Consider the following 25,833-nt stretch of genomic DNA (forward strand, 5'->3'; position numbering starts at 1 on the left):
GGAGAATGACAGCAATGGACCAAAGTGTATCCTTTGCCGCTCTTTACCTGCACAATGTCTGTGTGAGGTGTTTTGAGGCTGCCACCCAGACCCTCCTAAGCTTTTCATCCTTGAAGGAGTCCCATTCCCTTGTGTGGCTCTGATGTCACACTTCAGATGACCCCTGCATGTGCAGCTCTAGTCCAGGTTCTCTCCTGAGTTTGCACTGCGTTTCTGGATGCCTGTTGCCCACCTCTGCCTTGATGATTCAAAGACCTTTCACACTAGTTCCATACTGTATTGACTCCATGAAACAATTGATTATACATAATGTTTATGTCCTGAAAGATTTTAAAATGTGCTACCTATCGAACTATGATATAATGCTTGATTATAAGGTAAATCTTGATTTCAGCAAGATTAAAGAAGTTTAAGCAGTAACTTGAGCTTGTTAGAACAGTGTCAAAAAGAATAAAGTTCTTAGGCACGGCCTTATGAAGAGAGACTCAGAGCTTGTGTCCTGAATACCAAGCAACATTGTTGAAAGACACTGATGAGGAGCTGAGCAAATGGAAAGGCATCTTCACTTTGTAAGTCAGGAAATTCCTAATTGTAACAGCTTATTAATCTCTACTCTGATCTACGGATCCAGGGTAGTCCCTACCGAAATCCCACTGCACTCATCTGCGGACCCAGTGTAGCCCCTACCGAAATCCCAGTGGCATCTTTGCATCTGTTGAAAACCCTGTCTGAATTATTGGAGCCAAGAATTACCAAAACAATCTCAAAAAGAACAACACTGGAAGACACACATGTCGCGCTTCCCAATTTCAAAACTTACTATAAAACTATAGTCGTTAGTACGGTGTGGTAGGCAGAAGGACAGCTGTACACATCAGTGGATGGAACTGAAAGTCTTGGGATAAACCCTCACGTCTACAGTGGTGTTATGTTCTGTCACTTCCTTCATTACTGTCACAAGATACCTGACACAAGTAACTTCCAGAGAGGAGGGTTTGTTAGGTGGAGAGTGCAGTCCGTCCTGGGATGAAGGCGTGCGTGTAGGTAGGCGTGTGAGGCAGCTGCTCACACTGTTTCTAGGGGGAGGAACCAACAGATGAATGCTATGGCTCAGCTCATTTTCTCCTTTTTATTCAGTCTGAGACCCCAGACTATAGAATGCTGCCCCCTTTAGGGTGAGTCTTCTCACCTCAAATGCCACTTTAGAAAATCTCTCACAGACATAGGCTTGCCTCCTAGGTGAGTCTGTCAACGTGACAATAGTAACCGTCAGAGCAGCCAAAGAATGACCAACACTGGTATCAAAAGCAACTCAGCAGGTAAGGAAGTCTTTTAAATACATGGCCCTGTGGCAACTGGATGCCCGTGAATGAGGTTAGACTAAAGCACAAAATAACAAATCTGCCCAAGATAACAATCCCTTCTGTCAAATAGAGAAGCTTGGGTGTTTCTGTGTGTGGTCATTTCATTCCATGTAGCCAGCATTCAGTGTGACACTTGGTGTAATGTGGGTGCCAAGGACATGTTTACGGAATGAATGTGTGATCCCCTCAGACTGGGTTGGGAGGCCGACAGGGCACCTCAGAGTCTGCATCCCACTGACTGCCTCACTTGGTGGTTCTGGCCTGTCTGGGCACTCATTCAGGCTTTGCGCTCCCTGCAGTCCTGGTCTATATCTCTTTCAGCGCCTAATGCAGTGCCTGGCACATGGTAGGTAATCAGTACACATGAACAGGTGTGTGATCAGCACACGTGAACAGACGTGTGAATGGATCAATTACAGATAGTGGGCTATGACAGAAATTAGAAATATCAATGACTCTTGGTATAGTTGACGTTTGGGAATGAATGCCTTCTCTGTTGGGGTCTTCCTAAGTGTGATGGTGAAGGAGTTTAGAACACACAAGACAGAGGACAGAAGAAAAGACCCTTGTCACAGAAGAGCGGGGAGGGGATCGATACCAGAGAGTAAATAGCAAGTCTAGATAAAACTGAGCAATTCTGGGCTGAAAACGGTGGGATTGAGTGAAAGCTGAATATGGAAAACACTCCCCTCTCCATCCCTATCTCAGCTGAGCCTGGGAGCAGACTGTCTCCACCTCCAGCCGAAGACTGGGAGAATCTTCTTAAGAATTAGGAAGTATCTCAACCCAATAGAAGTACTAAGGACACTGGTAAGTGCAGTTCTCCCAGCCTTGTTTGTAGTGAATCCATTTGACCTTCCAGTCGGTCCAGAGCTTGCTCTATTTGTGGTGTAGACATTGGAGACCCAACAGCAGCTAGGAAAGAAAGCAGCTTGAGAAAGACTGTTGAGAAAGAAAACTCCAGAGACCATGGGAGAGACACAGGCTATAAAAAGACGCCCAAGTGCAGGCCTGGTGCTGCTTTAGAATAAAGGAACGCTGGAGAACAGCAAGGCCAGTTCAGTGCTGCTCCGTCTGCCCATGCAAGTGCTGACTCGGGAGAAGGGATGAAAGATAAACTGAAAACATTCTAGGAAGAAGCATAGGAAAGCCAAGAAACTGTGGTGTTATGTGTTAATCTCAGTATTCAGGAGGCAGAGGCAGGCAGATCCACACAGAGGCCCAAGCTACATAGTGAGACCCTGTCTCAGACAGACAAGGATTCCAGAAAAGGAGGACCAAGTAACCAGACCAGAGAAGGAATCATAAAAATCTAGTTATGAAAACTACCACACTGGCTTGTGAGCTGAAAGTCTCCATGAGTGAGTGTGGACACAGCAGATGGGGGAACACACCAAGGCACAACTGTGACATGTTAGGATGCTGGGGATACAAAGCTGAGCCTCTATTTCTGAAGAGGAAAAATGAATTAGTTTCATATAAGAATTAAAAACCGATGTTTGAACAATATCAAACATTAGAAAATAATGGAGAAAGACATAAAATGTATTGAAATTTTTCATTTCTTTGTGTTGTTCTTGCTAAACTTATTGGAAGTTGGGCTCCACTAAAGTAAGGGAACGAACTAAAAAGGGGGGGGGTGCTGTAGGTTCCAGGACATAGGGGTCTAACCTGAGAGAGATGAAGGAAATACGGAAGAGGACGGTGAGGAAGCCAAGATGGCAGCCAGCAGTCAGAGAGGGGAATCGAAGGCTGAAATTGCAAGAATTGATTATTTCTTAAGTATGAGCTTGTGGGGAGATTATATAACTTGGATTTAATTGGTAATAAGGACATTGGGGAGGAAAAAAGCCAAGAATAAGCAAAACAAGCCTTAGCTACTGGGAAGATTAACAGTTACACAAGGCAAGTTGATTATCCCTATCCTGTGGCTTGGCAGCAAGAAACATTTGCATAATGAGGGGGGTGTGGGTGTGGATGAGCAGCATGGGCGTGGGGTGTGGGTGTGTATACATGTGGAGCTGGTGTGCATGTGGACGAGCAGTGTGGGTGTGGGGTGTGGGTGTGTATACGTGTGGAGCTGGTGTGCGTGTGGACGAGCAGTGTGGGTGTGGGGTGTGGGTGTGTATACGTGTGGAGCTGGTGTGCCTGTGGACGAGCAGTGTGGGGTGTGGGTGTGTATACGTGTGGAGCTGGTGTGCGTGTGGACGAGCAGTGTGGGTGTGGGTGTGTATACGTGTGGAGCTGGTGTGCGTGTGGACGAGCAGTGTGGGGTGTGGGTGTGTATACGTGTGGAGCTCAGAGGACAGAGCCAGTTCTCCAACCCTGTCTGTGCTCCAGGGATCAAAGCCTGGCTACTGTGCTCTTGGGCCTCTCCCCACGGGGCTGTCCTGCCCCTCTCCCAGACCACAGTCCTCACCACAGCCTTGGGAAGACTGAGGAATGTGACATCAGAGTGGCAGCCCTAGTGGGGAGAAGACCTGGAAAAGCTACAGTGTTGTCCCATTGTAGGAGGTCCATAAGAGAGGGAAATCCCAAGAAATATAAATGTTATTTAAATTAGTAAAGAAGTTTTTTTAGATGTGTTCATGAGCCTAAACTACTTCTAAGGAGCTGCTGCTGAGAAGAGGGTATTCAGTGGTCAGAAATAGCTGTTTTTCTACTACTGTAGCAAGACAAGTTGAATTTCTCTGTGTGGCTCTAACTGTCCTGGAACTCACTCTGCAGGACCAGGCTGGCCTCAAACTCACAGAGATCTGCCTGCCTCTGCTCTCAGCACTCTGGAGGTAGAGGCAGGAAGATCAGGAGGTCAAGGCTATTGTTGGCTATGTAGTGAGTTTGGGACCAGCCTGGCATACATGAGACCTTGTCTAAAAAACAAACAGGAAAACAACCCCAAGCAAAATTAAAAATAAAATTAATTTATCAGCAAAATGACTTTTATTTCTGAGAGTTCACCAATGTTTGATTCTAGGCAGTATGCATGTCTTCACAGCTCTCTAGGCTTCAGGAAGGTATCTATGTCTATGGTAGAGCTCCTGGTGTCTCCTAGGAAGGTATCCACGTCTAGATACTATGATAAGGCTCCTGGCATTTCCCAGGAAGGTGTCTGTGTCTAGACACTATGGTAGAGCTGCTGGCATCTCCCAGGAAGGTGTCTATGTCTCGATACTATGATAGGGCTCCTGGCATCTCCCTGCAATCACAGTTCCTTCTTGTCATTCTAGGCAAGGGCGTGCTTCGTCTTCCACCATCCCATTTTTCTAGCTCTCTCCATGCCGTTCTTATCGGTGGTTGTCAGGAGGCTGAGTGAACCGGAGAACGGAATGTTCAGATGTATTGCGGCCATCCTTGCCTTCTTTTGTTGCTGGCAGGCAGTGGGGTGGGAAACCAAACAAGCTCTCTAGGCAGGGTTTCCCACAGAGGGTTGTTGGGTGGAGGCCTCTCTCTGGGTTTGAATCCTCACAACTGTCTCAGTATGATGGATGGTCTTCATTTGTCTGAGGTCTGTTGACTATGGGTGACAACAGGATGAAGCCATAGAGAAATCTGTCCTAAAAATGCCTCTGTAGGTTTCCAACTTCCAGTGGCTTGGGAAGACATAAAACAACAAAACAAAGCAAACCACTTGGTGTGAGTGGTAACTTTGGAGGAGAGAAGACAGTAAAAAATGTTAGTGACACCCCAAAATGTAATTGCTGTGTGGATGAATGTGGCTTCTAGTGCTTTTAATTACATGTTCAATGTGCTATACATACATTCTCTGGTTTGATTTTAGTAATAGTTCGGCCATGAAGGCCCAGAAGAGAGTCTGGTGACTGATTCCCCAGATAGAAAATGGAAGAGTTGGGCTGAGGGAGTCCAAGGCTCATTGTCCTTGAATGTCTCTGACTTGATTCATCAGGACTTTCGGTGGTGGTGGAGTTTAATAAATTTTCCCTATAAAAGACAGCAAAATCACCCCAGATTTCATCTGCATGGAAACTTGAAAAGAAAGACCACGTATTACTTATATATAAAATAGGAATGATTTCTATATTCCATGGTTGATCACATGGTTGAGGAATGAACAGAAAAGAACGAGAATTAAGGGAAACTACTTGTTGAATTTTCTGTTGCTATAGTAATCATATTTATTCTTTTCCGTATTTTAGGTTAAGACAGTTTAGAAGGCTTTCAACACTGGAGAGAGACTGCCCCTTTGCAGAGCTTATTAATTCCTAAGGATAATACAGTTTGCTAGGAATGCCCCTTTTATATGCAAACCAGTCAATTCCAGGTCTGCATCCACAACCACTTCCTTTGTCTAATGCTTTCATGTTATGTCGGTTTCCTTTCTGCCTGGTCATTCCAGGCCAACCCTGAGACAGTATAGTCTACCCAACAGCCCAAAGCCTGCTAAAGTGATTCAGGTTAGCCAACTCTGACTTCCTTGTAGAAGGTTCCAATGAAGGCCTCAATCTTCCTTTCTCCCTGTTCTGGTGGAAGCTCCACCACAATCCCCCTCCCCCATCTCCTTCCCCAAACCCTGCCTCATCACAGGAAGCCCACCAAACATGGCTCCTCCCCCAGAGATGCTCAAGACCACTCACTCCCACAGGGTCTATAAATTGCCCCCCAGAAAACAGACACATGGTTTTTTGGTCTCTCTTCGCTTTCTCCTCTTTGCGGGCCCAGAAAATCATCCCCGAGAATTTTGCCCATTAGACCTGGGCATTTCCTAGTTCAGTTTGCTCTGGCCTGATTTGGATTGGTGTGTCAGTGGAGAGGCTAATCGGTGCAGAAACTTTTCATTCCCCTCTTTACCTCCAACCAAACCCTGGGCCTCCTCACTCTCAAACCATACAGGTAATAAATTCTCTTCCCATGATTCTGACCTCTCTGTGTCCTCATTCAGTCACTGATGAATCTGCCTGCTTCCATTTTAGGCTTAAAAGCCAAAGTTTTTAAGACAAAGTAGGTAAGGAAAGAAAAACTAGGCTCATTTCTGTTTATAATTAAACCTCTGTTTCTCAAAGATCAGGCTCTGTCCCACCTGTAACCTTAACTATAGATGGGTCTATGCTGCTTGTTCTAGGAAACAGCAACCTTTGTTTCAAAAAGTAGAACCATTTCACAACCCTGCCCTTGCTTTAAAAGTTTATTTTGACCTCCTATGACTACCTGTTCTGCCCACTTGCAACCATGTCTTTGTTTCAGGAGGCCTTTGTGACTGACATGTTAGGCTCTTGTTCCGCTCCTGTAACCCTGCCTATTTTGCCTGCCTAACCCCTGTTTAGAATCACCTCCCCCTGAGCTATAAAATCCTTTTCTTCTTCACAGGCAATGCTGACATCTCAAACCCCTGCCTTAGGGGGAAGTAGCCCACATACACAAATAAAAAAGCTTGCTTTAATTAATTTGACCATGAGGATTTAGATCCATGATCTTTCTCCTCCCATCATCTCCGCACATGAAACCCAGAGCATGCAATGAGACAGTGGCCTGCACTTAGCTGTTCTGTGTAGACAGGAACGCTGTACTTTCTGTGATCCTCATAGACAGAGCGAACTGGTTCATCTGCACAGAGGGTGTCAATAGTCGATGCGGGATCTTAAAGAGAGCTACCCTTGCCTTTGAATTTTAAGGTCTGAAAACAAATACATCTTTAATAAACATTATCTGGGTGGACGAAACGGTGTGTGGTTTCATCCACAGCCAGCAGCTCCCCAGTACACGGGTGTTGCTATGACCACTAAGGCGAGCGTACATGTGCAGATCAGGTTTAGTCATAGGTTTACCACTGACGGCCTCAGCTGGGCTTGGTTCACAGTCGCTCCTGTCCATGGAGGGGAGGCGTGCACACAGTTCACAGTCGCTCCTGTCCATGGAGGGGAGGCGTGCACACAGTTCACAGTTGCTCCTGTCCACGGAGGGGAGGCGTGCACACAGTTCACAGTCGCTCCTGTCCACGGAGGGGAGGCGTGCACACAGACCTGTCTGTCTTAATGATGGCTCACATAGGCCAGATGAGAGTCCCTGAGCAGAACAGAGTGTATTCCCTCTCCCTTGTCCCATTTCCCCAGAGTCAGCTCAGGACTGTGAACGCTGGGCTTACCGCCTTGTTTCCCTTTCAGCACTTGTACTTAGAAGTCACTCAGGTCAAGCTTCCTCGCTCACTGTGTCCAGGAGACTGCCATAGTAGTTAACTTGCTTCTGAATAGCCCAGCTGACCAGAGAGGAGAACAGCTCACAGGTGAAGACTAGGCTGTTGACTAACAGCAAATCAGAATTAAGTAGATATTGTCTGTTCCACAAAACATTTTGAGTTTGGATGACAAATATGGCAGAGAAAGGGAAAAAAAAGTTGGGAGAAATGGAACAAGATTTATTTTTTTCTAGTTTTGAGTCAAAAGTTTTGGGGGAGCATACATTCTTAACCCCGGTCTTATTTTGGTAAAAGGCACATTTATTATGCCATCAGGGGTCCTGAATCCCTCCCTTTCAGCAGATGGTCTTCCGCAGAGTTCTAATCGCACTTACGAACGTGTCTGCCCTGGCTGCCTCAGCACTTCCTTTGACACGCTACAGAAAGCTGTTCCAGGTTGTAATCATGACACAGCAGAGCTAAAACTTCCGGCCATAATAGGTCCTGCAGAGTGAATGGAGTTAGCAGGTCCGAGTGACTGGAAAGGCAGCCGAATCAGCATTCGAGGAGGGTGTGCTCCTGAATGACACCAACGCGCCAGGTTGCTGCCCAGTGAGGAAAGAGATGAGTGAGCTTGCTAGACAAGTCTAACCGAGACTAAGTCAGCCCTGGGATGGTGAGAGCACTCACCTGCCTTGTTCCCATAGATAATCTGTTGGGCTCAAAAAAGAATAGGAAAAGAACTGCCAAGGAACTCATCAATACATGCAGAGTAGGTCAGGGACGGGATGTTCCTGCTGAGCAGCTGGAAGTCATCACTTGGGTTGGCATTGGGAGCAGGTGGCTGCCGTAGGGCTGGGTAACTCGGTGTTCTACACCCTGGCAATCCCTGGAGTGCCCCAGGAGTGTGATCCACCTGAAGAAGAATCATATGGGTGGGCATTTTTGGGTTTCCATTATGATCTTTTTATACATAGATGCCCTCATATTGTCTCCCTCCTGCCTCCTTTCTCTATTCCCCACAGATAATCCCCTTCTGGCTTTATTTATTTATTTATTTATTTTTTTGGGGGGGGGATTTTTCGAGACAGGGTTTCTCCATAGCTTTTGGTTCCTGTCCTGGAACTAGCTCTTGTAGACCAGGCTGGCCTCGAACTCACAAAGATCCGCCTGCCTCTGCCTCCCGAGTGCTGGGATTAAAGGCGTGCGCCACCACTGCCCGGCCCCCTTCTGGCTTTAATCATGTGCACACAATCTAGATTATCCATGAGGAGAAGCACGCAGTATTCGCACTTCAGAGTCTGGCTTATTTTGCTTAAAATGGTGTTCAGCCATTTCTCTGCAAATGATGGAATTTCATACTTTAGAGAATGAATGACTGAGTAAATTCCAGAGAGAGAGAGAGAGATTGATTGATTGAGAGAACACTCACATTAACTCATCCATTTATAATGGAAAGCACCCAGTTTTAAAGGTAAATGACCTGGACAAAGATGATGTGGCCTCTAGGCCACCCCTCCCCCCATCCCTTGTCTTCCTGAGGTGAACAATGCGGTTATGAACATGGATGCACATGTCTCTCGGGTGTGCTGGCTCCTGATGTGGTTAGACTGACTGGTCAATGAGCTCCATTGATCCACATGTCTCCACCGCGGCATCCCCCGGCTCTAGGATTACAGGCTAGTTGCTGCACACGGCTTTTACATAGGTGCTAGGGATCTGAACTCAGGTCCTCGGGCTTGTGCGGCAAGTAATTTATTGTCTTTTCTCAGCAACCCCCATCTATATATATATATATATATATATATATTTTTTTTTTTTTTTGGTTTTTCGAGACAGGGTTTCTCTGTAGCTTTGGAGCCTGTCCTGGAACTCCCTTTGTAGACCAGCCTGGCCTCGAACTCACAGAGATCCGCCTGACTCTGCCTCCCAAGTGCTGGGATTAAAGGCGTGCGCCACCACCGCCCGGCCCCATCTATATTTTTTGATAACTTTTCAATTACATTATAGACTTTAGTATGCTTCCTTATAAATGGTCTTTATGAATGACAATATTTATATATTTTTCTTTTTTTAGCTAAAGCTCTCTTGGAGTAAAACATATAAATCTTGAGTATCACTTGATGAAATCTGATCCCTCTTCATCCCCTGATTATATGTTATATTGTATATTATATTAATATGTTGGGCTGGCAAGATGGCTCAGCAGTTAAGCATTTTCCAAGCAAGCCTAACCACCTAATTTGATCCCTGGACGGTGGAGAGAACCAAGCCCTGAAAGCTGCCCTCTGACCTCCACGTGAGCCTTGGTGAAGTCATGCATGTGTGCACCAGTACAAGAATACACAACAATCCCTAAGAGTCTTTTAGACTGTCGCATGGTGACGTTCCAAAAGCTGCCCCTTCCCTGTCACTGCACCAGAGGCAGCCACCCCTCTCATTTTCTCCACCACGATTGTCTCTGTCTGTCTTTGGCTCTGATCTCTTCGGATGCTCTCCATAATGAAACAGATGTTTTTATCGCACGCTGTTCTCTGTAAGCATTGTTCTCTTCCAGCCTCTACTGGGATCTCCTCCTTTTTTTTTTTTTTTTTTTAAAGATTTATTTATTTATTATGTATACAACATTCTGCCTCGATGTATGCCCGCACGCCAGAGGAGGGCGCCAGATCTCAGCACAGATGGTTGTGAGCCACCATGTGGTCGCTGGGAATTGAACTCAGGACCTCTGGAAGACTCTCGTAAATGTTCCACGTTCATTTTCTTTTTTTTTCTTTTAATGATTCAAATATTGATCTTCACATAAAGGAAATTGGTTTTGACTGATATTCAGGCATTTTTTTATGAGACAGGCTCTCATGTAGTCTAGGCCAGCCTTGAACTCACTATCCACATTCATTTTCTCTTAACTTTAAAATCTACAAGTTAAGAAGGGCAAATATGGGCTGGAGAGATGGCTCAGTGGTTCAGAGCATGCACTGCCCTTCCAGAAGAACTGAGTTCAATTCCCCACACTCACATCAGGCAGCTTGCAGCACCTCTAACAGTAGCTCCAAGGGCTCCGATGCTGTTGGCCTACCATGGGCACCTGTGCTTACCTACACATACATATACAAATAATAAAAGCATATCATTTTTAAAAAGAATGACAAATACAGATGATTCAGATGTAAAACTTTAAATGCAAAAATAAAATCTCATCTGTGCACATCGGATCACCTCCACTCTGCCCACGCAGCTTGGAAGCATGTTATCTGCTGGAGTCTGGGTGCGAATCCACGTGACTCACCTCTAGAATACTCTGAAACGTCCCTGTTGTTTTTCCCACTCTTGGATTTTTGTCCGCGTGGTGAGTTTGAGATTCACCCAGGCTTGTATCTGCCACTTTCCCCTTGTATTTTATTTTCTTTTGGTTTTTCAAGACAGGGTATCTCTGTAGCTTTGGAGCCTGTCCTGAAACTCACTCTGTAGACCTGGCTGGCCTCGAACTCACAGATCTGCCTGCCTCTGCCTCCCAAGTGCTGGGATTGAATGCTGCATCACCACCACCCGGCTCCCCTTGTATTTCCTAGTGGAATCCCATTCTGTGGAGATACACAGTTCATGTCCCCATGCTCCCACTATGGGAGCCAGTGCTCTTAACTGCTGAGCCATCTCTCCAGCCCTTGTTGTTTTCTTATCACTGTGCAGACAGCTGGCCTCAAAGTCAGACCCCTTCTGCCTCAGCCTCCCAAGTGAATGTGTTTTTATTTATTTTTAAAAATATATATATTGATCGTGAGTGTGTAGGAAAGAAATAGCTAGGTCATGGGATATGTTTTTGAGTCCAGGGTCCTGCAATAATGGGGGACAGACTACCAAAGTCTGTGAAGCCAGAAGCAAACTTATTCCAGAAAATAAAACGTCACTGAGGGGCACAAAAAGCTTATCAGTTAGCTGAGATTGTAACCAGAGTTCTGGCTTCTGAAACTGTGGCCATGGGGTTGGGTTCTGACCCCCTTTTTATAGTAAGAAGTAAACATTAAACATGGACAAAGGAATTTTTACAATTTTGAGGTAAAGTTTAGAGACCTTTTGCATTTTAAGATTTACAGTTTTCGATAAAAAGGTTTCAGCTAAAATGGTGTTTATAGAGGCCTGCAAATTTTCTTCCCAGCCAATAGTATCTGTAAAGAACTTCACAAGTTTTCTGGCACAACTGGTTTCCCATAGCAGAGAAGAATACAAAAAAAAAAAAAATTTAAACCAAAAGTCACATAGGAACAATTTATTAAAAGTTAGCCCAGACAGTTGTAGGCTCTAAGGGGCAGGGAGGTTATCGTTAAAAGTTAACCCCCTGGCTGCTGACAGAGGTGCTAGCCATAGGCAAAAGCCATTGTTAAAAGTTAATCCCTTGCTGCCGACTAAGTGGATGATTGTAAGCTCCCATTTCTTTTTGGCTTACAAATGTATATTTTTTATTTCTATTCCTGGACCCTTCAATATTATGTTCAAATTTAAAAGCAGCCTTTTCTCCACAGTGACCAAACCATTTACAATACTGATAACCACGTGAGAACTGCGGTCACTCCGCCTCTGGGCTATCCAGGCCTCCCATCTTGATCCAGGGAAGCCAAACCTGTTTCCCTCTTGAGAATTGCTCTATGTCCAGTTTCTCTATTGTTGGCCCAAGGCGCAGTGTTGGGAGCAGTGAGACCCCAGATCCTGAATTTCTTGTAAACAACTTGTTTTCCCCTGATCTGAGTGCCAACAGCTGCTCTGAGCACGAGACCTTCAGGAGTTCATGATGGCAGGAGAGTGGTTTCTGGTGGGTTTGGCTGGGGTGTGGCTATCTCTATATTGTGCCCCTGAATACAATAAGGGGGACATTCTTGGGGTTTTGGTATCAGTGTTTAAAGGTCTGTCTCTGTGTGTGTCAGTCTGTCTCTCTGTCTGTATTCTCAACCTCCAGCCCCCTTTCCCGAAGCTTGGGAACTGGGGTCAGTCACACGGAGCTAAAACATGGGGGGGGGGCACAGTGGGCGGCAGCGAAGAGCTTCTAGGTTCTTTTCAGACTGTGTCACCTGAACTCCTCTGCTACTCTGTTTCTACTGTGTGTCTATACCAACTTGACACAGCTAAAGTCATCTGGGAGGAGGGAACCTCAATTTAAAAAATGCTTCCATGAGATTGGGCTTGTAGGCAAGCCTGTAGGACATTTTCTTTTCTTTCCCTTTTCTTTCTTCTTTCTTAAAGATAGGTTTCTTTATGTAGACCAGAGTGGCCTCAAACTCGCAGAGATCTGCCTTTGCCTTCCGGGATTAAAGGCGAGTCACCACTGCCAGGTTGACAGTTTCTTAATTAGCCCATCGTATGTAGTGTCATCCCTGGGCTGGTGACTGGATTTTTTACGAAAGCAGACAGAGCAAACCATGGGGAAACAAGCCAGTACTCAGTACCCCTCCATGGTCTCTGCATCAGCTCCTGCCTCCAGGTTCCTGCCGTGGTTGAGTTTCTGTCCTGACTTCTTTTGATGATGAACTGTGATATGAAAGTGTGAGCGCAATCAACCCTTTTCTCCCAAGTTGCTTTGGTCCTGGTGTTTCATCACAGCGACCCTAACTAAGACACTGTTCTTGTCATGAGATTGTTACTGGGATGGAGAGATGGCTTAGCTGATAAAGGCTAAGCTCACAACCAAAAAATAAAAAACTATGTTACTCAGCTAGGCACGACACACACCTGTAAACCCAGCACTCAGGGAGCTGAGCTGGAAGGACTCTAAGTCAGAGGAAAGCCCTGGAGATATGGCAAGACCCAGTCTTAAAAATGTAAACTATTTTTTTTCTTTTAAACAACGTACTTGTTTATTTTGTGTATGTGCACAGAACACACATGTGCATAGTATGTATACGGTGTCAGAGAACAACTTGCGGGCTTTTTCTTTCTACCCTGTGCGCTATGGGGCCCAACCTCCGGTTGACTTTCAATAACTGAGCTGTCTTGCTGGCACAAATGGTTTTCATTATTATTTTGTTATAGAAAGTGATTAAGAAATCATCCTTGAGCGGGCGGTGGTGGCGCACGCCTTTAATCCCAGCACTCGGGAGGCAGAGGCAGGTGGATCTCTGTGAGTTCGAGGCCAGCCTGGTTTACAAAAGCTAGTTCCAGGACAGGAACCTAAAGCTACAGAGAAATCCTGTCTCGAAAAATCAAAAAAAAAAAAAAAAAAAATCATCCTTGAGAATATGTGGCCCAATATGTGGAGTTTGTTTCTGTTTAAGCTAAGCCGCGTCACAGCCGTTGAGAACCGCCTGCGGTCTTTCCCTGAGCACTTCTCTCTGAAGTGTACTGTCTGAGTTGTGGGTGCTGCACCTTCTCCCTTCCGTGGGCAGCACCGCCAGTGGTCTCAAAACCACAGTTTGCGGTCGCAGCGAGAAAGCTGATGAGATACTCTGTCCCCTGTAGGTTAGCGCTGGCAACACCTGTGTGTGTGTTTTTATGGGCTGTTTGAGTTTCTGTGTCTTCAGTTCGCCGAGAGACCCTGCCGCATATGGCAGATCCTCTCTTCGCTTGGTCAGGAGTTAGTGTTGATCACAGAAGCTGTCGCCGACATAGCGGATGGACGAGTTCCTGCCTTCTGTGCTCCTTTATGTGTCTCTCTGGCCTTGTCTTCCATTGCCACGTCTGGTTTGCTCTTCGTTCCTCTCTGTACTTATTTTGAATAACTCCTCAAATAATTACCAAAGGTTGCCTCATGAATAAATTTAGGATTGTTTGGTATGCAGCTTAAGGCACTAATTTGGAGAGAATGTGGCTAATTGGAAATGTTTAAGGCAGAGAAGAGATGAATCATAGCAGGTTAAATGTCATTCTTTTATAATTAATTAGAGTAATTAGAATTGTTTGTTGTTAATTACCATTGCCATTAGTCACAAGATCCGAATGAAAGCAATCTTAAGTATCCATCAGTAGATGAGAGAATAAACAAATTTCAGCATGTATCTATAGTGAACTATTCTTTAGTCATAAAAAAGAATGAAATACAGATACACGTTACAACATGGCTGAATGTTAAACACATTTTATTTAGTAGAATAAACCAGGTCCTACAAGTGATAGTGTACAATTCCATTTCTATGTGATCTCTACATTAGACAGCTCCGTAGAGATGGGTACCAGAACAAAGGTTACCAGGGCAGGAGGTGGGGATGGTAGAGCTACTGTTTACAGTGATAATGTTTCTGCTTAAGATGGAGAAAGAACTTTCTAAGTAAGCAGTAGCCATGGCATCCAGCATGAAAAATGCCCACAGTGCTACTGAAGCATACACCCAGAATGTAAAATGATAAATTTCATATGGTGTATATTTTTTTTACAATAAGAAATAAAAAAGGAATTAAATTTTCATTCTTTTGTGATTTAGAAGTTAGAAATTCCTGACGACTTTCAACAACCCCTGGGTCATCTGACGGTCGACATTGAGGTTGTCACCCCTGTAAGTTAGCTTCGCCCTTCGACCTTCACTCACAAACACTGCCCCCATTAATAAGCAGAATGAAATGAAAATTGTTTCTCTTATGTCACCAGCAAAGCCCCGTGTCACCAGCAAAGCAAGTCTCTTGGACTGACATCTCTAAAACCGTGAGCCAAAAAGAAACTCCATTTCTCCACAAATCACCTCTGGTATTTGCTATGGTAACGAAAGGTTGGCTGAATTCTCAACAGGAGCAGGGCAGTTTCAGTCAACCCCTCCTCCCCTGATACCTCCCCCACACCTCTTGTGATCCTTCATCCTCACTGTCAGCCTCATGAGAGTCAGCATCCCCTCCAGGTGTGTATATGAGGTGATTGAACTTCTCAGAGGAGTTCAACAGAGAAGGGGAGATCAGCCTGAAGACTGTGGCATCACCCCATGAGCCGAATAAAAGAGAAAGGCGGAGCTCTAGTATGTCTCTGTAAGATACAGAGGGAGAGAGACCTTGGGTGCCATGGCGGGTGAGGAACACAGGCAGGAGACAAAATATGCTGTGCAGAGAGAGCGTGAGTGTGGAGTTTATTTGGGAAGAGGGTGTTGGAAGGGTAAGGGGAGGGAAGGGAGAGACACAAGACAGACAAGAGAGAGAGAAAGGAGAGGAAGAGAGGCCTAGCGCTTCTTGCTTTGGGGGGAAGAAAGAGGGATTGGGGGTAGGCAGAGCTTGCCTCTTAAAGGGGCCCTTGCACCTGCTTGCCATAAGCTGAGGGGTAACTGTGCCCAAGGGGCAGGGCCAACGTGTGCCTGGATACTAACAGTCTCCTGTTTCCAGACTCCGGATGTGGCCAGGCGCCTTCTCCGCCATGAGGGACTGTGTGTCACCAAACCGTGGGCCAAAATAACTCTTTTCTTTCTTTTTTTTTTTTTTTTTTTTTTCGAGACAGGGTTTCTCTGTAGCTTTGGAGCCTGTCCTGGAACTCCCTTTGTAGACCAGGCTGGCCTCGAACTCACAGAGATCCACCTGCCTCTGTCTCCCGAGTGCTGGAATTAAAGGCATGCACCACCAACACCTGGTGGTAATAACTCTTTTAAGTGTCTGTGTCAGCATTATGTCACCATGGCAAGGAAAGAATGAATGTGTTTTTTCTGTCCAGAACTGTTAGGAGCTCTACGGGGGGTGGACAATAAGGATGGCTTACTCTGCAGACAAGACAGCCTTAGTAAATCAGGACAGTGACTTGACCCAGGACACACAGAGATCCTTCAGTTACATCTTTCTGGACTGTTTGTGATACCGATTATAGACACGTTTCTTCCAGGAACAATGAGTTTCAAAGCAGTGGGTTGTGGGTGCCAGTCATCTCTCAGAGCCGAATGTCACAGTTTACCAAAAACTCATCTCACTCAAGGGGGATGCTGATGGCGGGCTCCACACTTTGCTCTGTAGCATATTGTGGTTTCTGGGGTCTTCAGACCCCACCTTGAGGTCTCCTTGCAGATGCTGTTTTGTTTGGTCAAACATGAACCTTGCTTCTGGTCTGTATGCCAAGGCTCAAAGCCCCCAATGGATTAATGCAACCCCAGGTTCTTATGCATTGCCAGAGTTAGTTCAGGATAAAAATGGTTTCTCAGAAATGTAAAAACATGAATCTTAAAATGTGCAGATCACAGACCCTTATAAAAGAAAGTTTTGAACAATATGCATGTACCACCATGCTTCAGCTAACCAGATGGGCCGGGACACGGCTTTGTCTTCTGAGTTAATTTTGGATTCACATCAGACACTCCTAGCATACTATGCCACAGAAGGACCTTCGACTGTCTTCCCATGACTCTCAGTATGTTGACCGACAGATAACCACTGATCTTCCTTCCCATTTCCTGAAGTTAATAGTCTTACTTTTATACCAGCCTCGCTTTAGTGTGCTCTCCTGAACTCCAGATATTCATAGAGTGAGCAGTTTTAGACCTAGAGGGAAACTGGAGCCTCTTACAGTCTTTGATTGTCAGCTAGGGCAGAACTTTGGGTTACCAAGGAAACCGAATAACCCAATATTGTTTGTAATGTGGACTCAGAATGGAGGAATAAGGCAGTAAGACTGCCTCAGTTGTCACTGCAGAGCTCCGGAGTCCTATTGACATCTTATAAAATTCTCTGCTCATCTGGAGCTTGGCCCAAGAGGGAGAATTACCACTGTACCTGATGGCTCTCTATCCTCCCCTCAGTGTTTACAACTGCTGAGTCAGTGTTTGAACCTGCCACGTAGAACCTGAGGGGTCGGGGGAGCATGAATGACCTGGGTCAAATGTCTGTAGCCCCAAAGGAGAGCAAAAGGAGTCTGGACTCTCTGAGTATCCCAATATTAAGACTGAGGGTTGGACTCTGGTTTCCAGAGCTAAGTGACAGTGAAAAGGGGGGTCCCCAGAATGCTGGCCTGTGACACGGTGCCTGGGGAGTGACACACACCAAGGCTCAGCGCTGGCGGGAGAGCCAGGTGCTCTTCAGAGAAACAGTCTGAGCCACCCTGACAGATGCCTCATGCATGGCCAGGGACACAAACAGGGAGTGGCAGAAGGCGGCTCATGAAGAACAGGTTAACGTTCATAGGCCTTGAGAGGTTCAGTTAAAAAACAAAAAAACAAAGAGCTTCTAAGGGTGGGTTAGCTTTCTTCTGCTTTTCCCCTTGCGTGGGCACAGTGTTTATAAGTTCCTTGCTTTTCCTTCTGTCTTCCACAATGTGAACACAGTAAGACGAAACTTGCAGGATGTCTGCACCTTGTACTTGGGTGTGCAGCCTCCATAATTACAAGATACGTTTCTATTCTATCATTGTTTGCCTCTTTGTTTGTGGTTTTGTTGTTTTGCTGAGATGTAGTTGAAGGTGACTTTGAACTTCTGACCTTTCCACCTCTACTGCACGAGTGCTGGGATTACTGCTGTGCACTGCTGTGCACAGTTCATTTGGTGCTGGAGATTGAGCCCAAGACTCATGCAAGGCAGGCATTCTTCAAACTGACTTATGTCTTCAGTCCCCGAATATCTGTTTTTAGTAAATTATCCTCCCATGGTATTTTGCCATAACAACACAGTGGTTGCCTGGTTCGACAGCCCCCAGCTACCCATCTTACTGCAACACCGTGGACATGGAAGAGCTGTCTGAGCCAGCCCACTCAGATGGTATGAGTAACAGCCTAAGAGCAGTCCTTAAGACGGGCACAGCCTGGTCCTTACTGCCGTCTTTCCCACCAGGTCTTTGCTGATGATTTCCCAGCATTCTTCAGACGGAGTAAGATGTTTCCAGCAGGAAACATGTATTTTATCCACACTTTGACTGCTTGTCGAAAAGAGCACAGGACTCAGAATAAACGTGCCTGAGCTCAAAGCTCAGAGCTGCAACCTCCTGCGTGGCCTTGAGCATCTCATTCTTCTGAATTTGCTTTCCTTGTTTGCAGAGTGGGAATTGCCATTGCTCCTGCTTCATTTACCTTTCAGAGAGATCAAAGGAATGGGTGTCATGACGGGAGCTCCGCTGCCTCCCACCATAGCCTCTCAGGATCTACCTGGGTCTGCTTTTTTCTGCGCCTGGTCTGCAGGAAGTAGAGGCATTGATTGGGTTAATCCAGGTTGAGGGAGACAGTCCAAAGCTAGGACAGGGGAGAGAGGAGCAGGAGCAGATATGGGAGCGTGTGGCCTCAGTATGCTGTGGTCTTGTTCTCTAGCTGCTCTGTTAGGGTTCTTTATACTGGACTGAATTTTTACTACCCTGGAAATCTGGAGTGTCCACTCCCCCAGTCGCTGTCGAGACCGGAACTGCCTGCGAGAGCAGCTGAGCAATCCATCAGGCGCTGCAGCGTGGCTGGAGATGTAAGCCCACTCCAAATGAGCCTTTCAGTGGCACCAGGCTCTGGTGGGGGTGTAACAACTGCATGGCTACACATTGCAGGCATTGTTCTAAGCTTGCACAAAAGCGTTGACTCAACCCAGCTGCCCCGAGTTCTGCACCAACCAGCTGAGCAAGCTACCCATCCCTCTGCCACACTCTTTCCAGACCAGGTTTGCTGAGTAATACAGAGTTTTGTGGGGCAGGGTTACCTGTAGACAGAGGCATCTAGGGTGGGGCTACCTATAGGCAGAGGCATGTGGGCGTGGCTACCTGTAGACAGAGTCATTTGATAAAAGCCAGAAGGATTTTGTTATTCCTAATTAAATCATGGTTTTCTTTTATATAAAATTTGCATATACTCCTAGGTGTTAAGCGCAACTCCCCAATCAGGTCATAGAAACAAACCTATCCTCTGTCTCTTCCCTTTCAATCCTGCTCCATTTAGCAGGCAGTAATAGTTCTGGTTCCTATCACAGTGAGCTTAGCCTTTTCCAGAGTTTCATATTGGTAAAGCTGTGGACCGTATGCTCTTTTTCCATGTGATTTTATAAAAAGATTCATTTGTGTGTGGGTGGGTAGAGGGAGGGAGAGGGAGGAGGGAGAGGGAGGGGGGGGGAGGAGGGAGAGGGAGAGAGAGAGAGCACACACCAGCATCTATGGCTGTCAGAGGGAGTCATTGGAGCCCTTGGAGCTGGAGTAACAGGTTACAGGTGTTTGTGACATGTTTCATGTGTGTGCTGGGACCTGAACTCAGGTCCTCATAGAGCAGTAAACATTCTTAACAGTTGAACCATCTCTCCAGATTATGTATCTGAGTTCTTGCTTTTGTCCATAAATTGTCCATATATTGCATAAATCCATAGTGTATTATTTTGTTTTTTATTGCTGAGTAATTTCCCATTGCACAAAATGGATACAGGTTATTTCTGTGGCTGAAGGAGACATTCCTTTTCTTTATTTTATTTTTCATCTATCATAAGCAGGGTTACTATAAGCATTTATGTAAAAATTTATGAAGGCATGTTTTACCTAGCTCTTTGGCAGGAAAATGTAAACTCTGTAAGAAACTGTCGGTCCCCTTTGCTCATTGCCATGTCATCTTGCATTCCCACTAACAGTGTACAATGCTCCAGGTCACTCCCCATCCTCACACACCTGCCTGCCTTGCTGCCATCTCCCTGGGAATGATGCACTGGTCTCTTGTAGGGTCTGAGGGATCTTCCTGGAATATTTGTCTCCTACACAAAACTCTAGGTGAGACAGAGGAGAGCAGCGTGAGGGGTCTTTGGTAGCACTGAGAGGTTCTGGTAGTACATCCTCTGTATCCATTCTCCGTCCTCCACCAAGTTCTGCTGACTTTCCAGTCTCAGAATTAGTGCTATCGTCAATGTTCCGGCAGTTTCTATTTTGGATCTGAATCCCTGAATCTAGGACAAAGTTAAGCTTCTGTTCCAAGCGCAAGGAGGTCCTTGAGAGCAAACAGTATCAAGAAGGGCGCTTCCCTTTCTGTTCCCCTCCAGCTCAGCCTGTTGGCTCCCCGGGAATAGTTTCACTGAGGTTTGCAATTTGATTGACTTATTTTTTTTAAGGTTTGTTTCTATTTTATGTGCATTGGTGTCTTGCCTGCATGTGTATCTGTGTGAGGGTGTCAGAACCCTTGGAATTGGAGTTACAGACAGTTGCAAGCTACTATGTGGGTGCTGGGAATTAAACCCAGGTTCTCTGGAAGAGCAGCCAGTGTTCTTAACAATTGAGCCATCTCTCTTTGATCAGACATATAGTCGTTTTCATCATTTGGAACAGACAGCACTTTGGGTAATGGAGAAGTTGATCCAGAATCGTAGACTATGATTCACTGACTACTGCCCTGGTAAGGCTGTCAGTAAAGTTCTGGGACTGAACGGTGCTGTGTTTAATCTGTCTTGGCTCCTGGGAGCTCTCCAGGGTTCTGGATTTCTGCCTCTAAGTTATCTCTGCTGCCAGACGCTGGGGTTTCAGCCTGCCTTCCCAACCATCATCTCTAGTGGTGAGCCCTGTTCTTCTGAGGCAAGCTTATAGTTCCAACCCAACCCCAGACGTCAAAGCCTATTATCTTTGCAGTAGCTCCTCTTCTGTCTCCCAGATGCTTAGGGCCAAACCGCCATGGCTTCCCAACTTAAGCGCATCTTACACTGTTCCCTAGTGAGCATGATGCCACCAACCAGCGCCCCACACTGACCCCGTTAGCTCTAACTCAGGTTCCCACTTCCACTCTTGTCCATCAGCATCCCTAGGGCTGTCATTTTAAAACTATAGTGATATTATATTTATGTCTTAATAAATAAAGCTTGTCTGAAGATTAGAGGGTAAAACTAAGCCACTAACAGCCAGGCAATAGTGGCACACACCTTTAATCCCAGGATTTGGAAGACAGAGGCAAATGGATCTCTGTGAGTTCAAAGCCAACCTAGGCAACACAAGATCAATGCAGAAACAGATCCAGGTGGTGGTGGCTCCCAGTACTCCAGTACTAAGGAGTCACAGCCTTTAATCCCGGCACTAAAGAGGAATATAAAATGGAAAGAGACAGAGACTCAGGGCTCAGTCTGTGGTGGTCCAGCCTTGGAAGAAGTAAGACTTCTCTAGTGACTTGATTGTTTTGATTTTCTGATCTTCAGCTTGAACCCCAATATCTGTCTCTGGGTTTTTATTATCTGTGCTACATAAAGCAGCCTTTCAGTGTTTTCTAGGTACGTTTAGAATAAGAGCTAGACTCCTCGCTGTGGCTGGGAAGCTCTGCCCCCTGCATTACTGTCTGCCCCCTACTCTCCTCTGCAGCCACCTGACATCTGACCGCACTTCAGAGACCCTTGTCATGACCAACCGCAAGGCCTAGTGCATGTTGTTGCTTTTGCCTGGAGCCCCTTCTTCTCAGCAAGATGACTCCTAGTTTTCCGGGGCTCTACTGAGCTGTTTCCTTCTCAGAAATACCATCTGGAAGGTAAACCCATGGACTGGGTCTACCTTCACCATTGTGATGCACACTCATTAACTCTTTGTGTGAATGAGTGTAGCTTACTAATAGGTGGAAAACAGATTACCTGAAGCGTTCATGACTGGCATAATTTTAGCCAAACAGACCACTGGGTTTTCTTGCTGGTAGACCACTCACTAATTCCATTACATTCCCAAGGCGTGGCCTGTGGCTTTCCAACTTCTTTCTCTCTAGGATTTCCTGTTTCTTAAGCACGCCAGCCCATCTTGAATGTTTTCTTTCTTTCTTTCTTTCTTTCTTTCTTTCTTTCTTTTTTTTTTATTTTCAAGACAGGGTTTCTCCGTAGCTTTTTGGTTCCTGTCCTGGAACTAGCTCTTGTAGACCAGGCTGGCCTCGAACTCACAGAGATCCGCCTGCCTCTGCCTCCCGCGTGCTGGGATTAAAGGCGTGCGCCACCACCGCCCGGCTTGAATGTTTTCTTAAACATTGTAAAACAGTAACTCTCATTCCCCATTGCTTCTGAGTGGTGCTCAAACTCTTAGCACCTGAACACATTCACAATCACAACAAATAGCCTAGCTCTATCCTTGCCAATTGCAATAAAAAAATCTTGAGATCTCCCATCAAAAGCAGAGTTTCACTTTTACATCCATGGAACATGGGTGCGTCTTGCAACTTGCTTTGGCCAACAGCATGCACTGAATTGACAGGATGTCGGTTTAGGTCTAAATGTCCAGATGCCTTGCAGTTGCCACTGTTTCAGAACGTTTCCAGAAGAGAGTGATGCTAGGTTACCTGTGGGGAGAGAGGGACCACCTGCAGAGGTGCCTTTTCTCCGGGGAGGCCAATCTTTGAGCTGCCCTGTTAGGGTTAACTAGAGGATGGGGACCTCTGGCCCTGCACATCTTTGGGGACACACTAAAAGGACTTTCAGGTCTCCAGAACTCGGCTTAGTGCAAGAAGAGAATGGGTGGGAAGATCTATAAGCATTGCAGCTGGTAGGGAAAGGGTCCTGGCAGTCGGGAGCCAAAAAATACCACACGTCACAGTAAGAGTAGCGGCTTACAGCTCTGCTCCAGGGAAAGGTTTCCCCAATAACAACTCTGCTCGGCAGGGGAGGGTTTCCCCAGCGAAGTTGTTACAGCTCTGCTCAGGTCCCCCAGAGTGTAATGTAAGAACTCTGCTCCTGTGGGAAGGTTTCCCTAGTGAAAGTGCTACAGCTCTGCTAGGCTCCACTCGGGTTCCTGCTGTGACTTTTCTGCTCTGCTCCACTCTGGTGAAAGGTCTCACCCAAATCCCATTCAAGAGATTTATTGGGACAGAAGAATCCAGGAAGGTGGCTGCGTCTGCCAGAGTGGAAAAAGTCAGCTCCCGACTGAACAGGTGCAGGGGCTCATATAGGGCTCCTTAGGGGCAGAGTTTTTCCTGGGTGAAGATTTACAGGGTGGGAATTGGTTGGATTTCAATTCTTGAGCTTGGACAAACTCAGAGATTGGGTGAATTTCGTGCTCAGGGATTGGTTGGTTTTGTGCTGAGGTGATCAGGGACAGAGTATGTTTCTTTGACTCTGGTTTCAGGATCAAGGTGTGTTACTTTGACTGGCCCTGGTTAAAAAACCTTTTGGAGTGTTTCTTTGACAGGTCCTTTTACCCTACAGGTTCACCTAGGGAAAAGGACAAGTCAGGCATAGATGGAAGAGTCCAGATTGCAGGCCTTCTGAGTTTCCCTCCAGGGCAGCAGGAGAATTCCTCCAACAGCAACACTCAACACATGCCAGAGTTTCTGTCTGGGGTCCTTATGGGGAACTCAGAGTTCAGGCTTCTTATGGGGCCTGGTCACATGAGCAGGAAACACAGGCTCATACGGCCAGTTGCTGCTACTGGCGTGCCAGGCCACTGTGAATCCTAGTGTTAGCCCAGGGTGGGCATGCTGGTGCAGCAGGCTTCAGTGTCCCATGTATGCAGAGCAGAGTGTTAGACCACCTGAAAGCATCCGAATCTTGTTACCTTCCATGAGAAAAGGGGTGGTACATGTGTAATATAGGGGGAGGAGAGAGAGAGAGAGAGAGAGAGAGAGAGAGAGAGAGAGAGAGAGGAGGGAAGTTTTATGTTTCTGGTTTAAAAGATAGAGGATCAAGAGCCAAGAAATGCAGGCTTCCCCTTCAGGTCTATAAAAGCAAGGGCACAGATTTTCTTTCCTATAGAGCCTTAAGAAGAAATCCAATCCTTCTGACCCATTTTAGATTTTTGATCCCAGCAATATAAAACAATGCATTTGTGCTGTTCCTGGCTCACAGTCATTTGTCATACCAACAGCAGAGAACAAACATGGTTAGTGACGTGGGAAACGTTCCAGAAGTCAAGTTCACAGAGGCCAGCCGTGGGTCAGCTCTACAAGCAAGCCCTTGAAAAGGGGCCACAGCCCTGCTGCCAGCCAATCAACAAACAGGTGAGAGGGCGCTGTCCAACCAGCACGGCTGCCCACACAAAAGAATAATAATGCCATTGTGGGCAACGCTGTTGTCGTGGGTTTACTGTGATTTGAAATAGCAGTAACTGCTTTATGGAGTTCAGAGCCATCGAGCAGGCTCTGGGATGTAGCCCAGCGGTAGAACACCAGCTTAGCACATAGGAAGCCTTAAGTTTGATCCCTAACACCCCGAAGATAATTTAAAAGTAAAAACAAAACAAAGGCAAAAACAAAACAGAATGCCTTGGAGTGGGAATTTGGGGCCGGGTCCATCTATTTTGTCTTACCCCTTGTTTACAAGCTTTGTTTTCTCCGTGCCGACCTGTTCAATGTCATCCCAGCAAGCCTTGCTGTCTCGCTAGCTCCAGATCATCCCCGTATCTAGGACGTCTTCCCAACCCCAGCTATGCCTCCCGCTTCAGAGTGTGATTGACAGGCATTTGGCTCACGTTTTTGTGTGCATCCGCCTTTCCGGCTCTAGTCAGCTCATGCCGTTTGGAATGTGGTTAGGATCACGCAGTGTTACTAGAATTAAACAGCCTCGTAAGTCATTGCCATCTGCAAGCTCTCAAAAGAACAAATACTTAAAAGACACTTTCCTCTTCCATGGGGAAGGAGAACTAGTGAGTCCCCCAAGATATTAGAATGACTTTTTTCTTTTCTTTATTTTTTTATTTTGATGAGAGGGAGGTTTATTGATTGAGTGTCTAGGGAAGCTTACTTCCTCAGTCACATGGCTGGACTGTACAGTATTCTCGCTGGCGCATGGGAACATTTATATAGCCTGAGAGGCATGTCTATATTTTGGGCCCAGGGTGGGGCCGTGGCCCTCCTGCACCACTGCTGTGAGAGCCTGCTTTTGCCATGGTTTCAGAAAGAGCTATCAGTTTTGGTTTTAGTGTGTTAGCCTTGGGTCGCAGGGGGTGTGGCTCCTATCATCCTGTACCCACAGACCCAAGGGCTGCACACAGGCTTGGAGCTGCCCTTTGTATTTTATCTGCAGCAGAGTGTGGTGTTTCCTGCCCTGTTGCCCAAGGGATTCCAGAGATGCCAGCTCGGCCATTCAGTTACCTTAAGCCACAGGGAGGATATGAAGGCTTGGAGACATAAAGAAGAACCAAGGGAGGAAAGAAAGGAAAATACGCTATTGTTAAAATCCTCCAAAAAACCACAAATACTTCAAGAAGTTCAGTATGATGATGGGAGGTGAACCACCTGGTTGCCTTTCATTTGTGTGTGTGTGTGTGCTCACAAGTGTGTGAACATGCATGTGTTACACAGGCCAACCTGGGATGTCCTCTCATATTGTCACCTCACACATGTCCTTGAACCTGGAGTTGGTCTAGGCTAGCTCACTTGCTCCAGGAGCCTCTTTCTCTGGGCCAATGGTCTCCCCCAGCCCCAGCTTCTTTTACAGATCCTGGGAGCCAAACACAGAGGTGAGTGCTTATTCCTTGAGCCATTGCCCCAACTCTCGATTGCTTAAGGAATCCTGTGCTCAAAATCCTTGTCAGCCCAAACTGATGACTTACATCTGAAGCCCTAAATGAAGAATGATGGAC

General features: G+C 46.2%; 1 pseudogene; it reads right to left on the minus strand.

The window, feature by feature from the left end:
- Positions 1-7,505: 7,505 nt before the first annotated feature.
- Positions 7,506-25,833, minus strand: part of LOC130888811 (40S ribosomal protein S15-like) — a 127,403-nt pseudogene continuing 109,075 nt past the window's right edge.

This window comes from Chionomys nivalis, chromosome 17 (assembly GCF_950005125.1).
Source record: "Chionomys nivalis chromosome 17, mChiNiv1.1, whole genome shotgun sequence".
NCBI classification, from domain to species: Eukaryota; Metazoa; Chordata; class Mammalia; order Rodentia; family Cricetidae; genus Chionomys; species Chionomys nivalis.